The sequence below is a fragment of the Octopus bimaculoides genome, chromosome 22, assembly GCF_001194135.2.
Source record: "Octopus bimaculoides isolate UCB-OBI-ISO-001 chromosome 22, ASM119413v2, whole genome shotgun sequence".
Lineage (NCBI taxonomy): Eukaryota > Metazoa > Mollusca > Cephalopoda > Octopoda > Octopodidae > Octopus > Octopus bimaculoides.
In genome coordinates, this window is record NC_069002.1 from 27,293,023 (window position 1) to 27,294,761 (window position 1,739).

The following is a 1,739-nucleotide window of genomic DNA, read 5'->3' on the forward strand; positions in this document are numbered from 1 at the left end:
TTTTCTGCACTGTATATACATATATAACAGTTTATATTTAAACTATATGTATACATAGTTACAACCGACCTATTTTATTATTCCTATAGAAGCGTATACACTGTTTGAGAGTGTATGTGCCTTTGTTAAAATACTTTAACATATTTCCTCATAAGGTGTTTCTTTGACTATTTACATTATCAGTGCCTACTGCCTACCCTAAGTATCTACTCACAACACATACCTTCCCCAACCAGGCATACATCGTTAATGATTCCAGTTTGAAGATAAGGAAAATTTAGAAATATATTGAAATTCAACAGCAGAGATAGAAAAATGCTTCGTCTGAGAGATATAACTTTCAAATTAATGTTACATGGTCTTTATTTAGACAGAGAGCTCGGGTACAACAGGAAGTTATTATATATAATTTTATAGGGAGATTGCGGCATGGTTGTGATATATTGTACCCGGTGTGTGTGTCACTGTTGTGTGTCACTGTTGTGTGCCAGAGCTGTATACGTGCAAGTGTTTTATGCCAGTGCTTGGGTCTCTGCCAATAAATATATAAGTAAACAGACAGCTGGGTACTTGTAAGGAACAATCTGTTCCAATCTATAGACCAATTCTGGGAATGTTGAAGACCTAAGTCAGCTAGCAGGTGACATTATGCTGGAATAAGGGAGTAGATAGGGCCACAAGAAGTACATTAAAGGGAGCAGTAAGGGACAATAGTAAGAAACAAGTCAGAGACATCTGGCTCCCTTTAACAAAGTAAAAAAAAATCTATTAAAGAGGATTTGTTAACATTTTGTGCCATGGAGAGAAGCATAAAGTATTTAAGAGCACCGTGATATAAGGATTGGAGAGAAAAGGGGCTGGGGAGAGAGGTTAAAAATATCAGCCAATGTGAGGTTCTCTTAAATACTTTATGCTTCTCTCCATAGCACAAAATGTTAACAAATCCTCTTTAATAGACTGTAATGGGGTATGTGGTGGGACTGGATGGAAGGGTGGTGGATTGATAAGAGCAGGCAGATGATAATGATGATGGAGGGCAGCGTAGGAAGAGATACGATTTCAGGATGTTGAACATTAGAGATGGAAAGAGAGAGAGAGAGAGAGAGAGATCTGTAGGGGAGTGCTGATATGCTGTTGGGCAGACTCAACCAAAACAGACATTGAAATGATGAAGACGATAATGATGATGATGGTGGTGGTGATGGTGATGATGGTGGTAATGGTGGGTACATATACAAGATGAGAATTTATCTTCAGGAAGATTTCAAGAAGGAGAACGATAAACTATATATATATATATATAATCTTTTATTTGTTTCAGTCATTTGACTGCGGCCATGCTGGAGCACCACCTTTATTCAAACAAATCAACTCCAGGACTTATGCTTTGTAAGCGTAGTACTTATCAGTCTCTTTTGCTGAACCGCTAAGTTATGGGGATATAAACACACTAACATCGGTTGCCAAGCAATGGTGGGGGGTGGGGACAAGCACAAACACACAAACATATACATATATATATATATATACAATGGGCTTCTTTCAGTTTCCATCTACCAAATCCACTTTGGATGGCTTTGGCCGGCCGAAGGCTATAGTAGAAGACACCTGCTCAAAGTGCCACACAGTGGGACTGAACCCGGAACCATGTGGTTGGGAAGCAAGCTTCTTACCACAAACCCATGCCTGCGCATACACACACACACACACATATATATATATATATATATATATATATA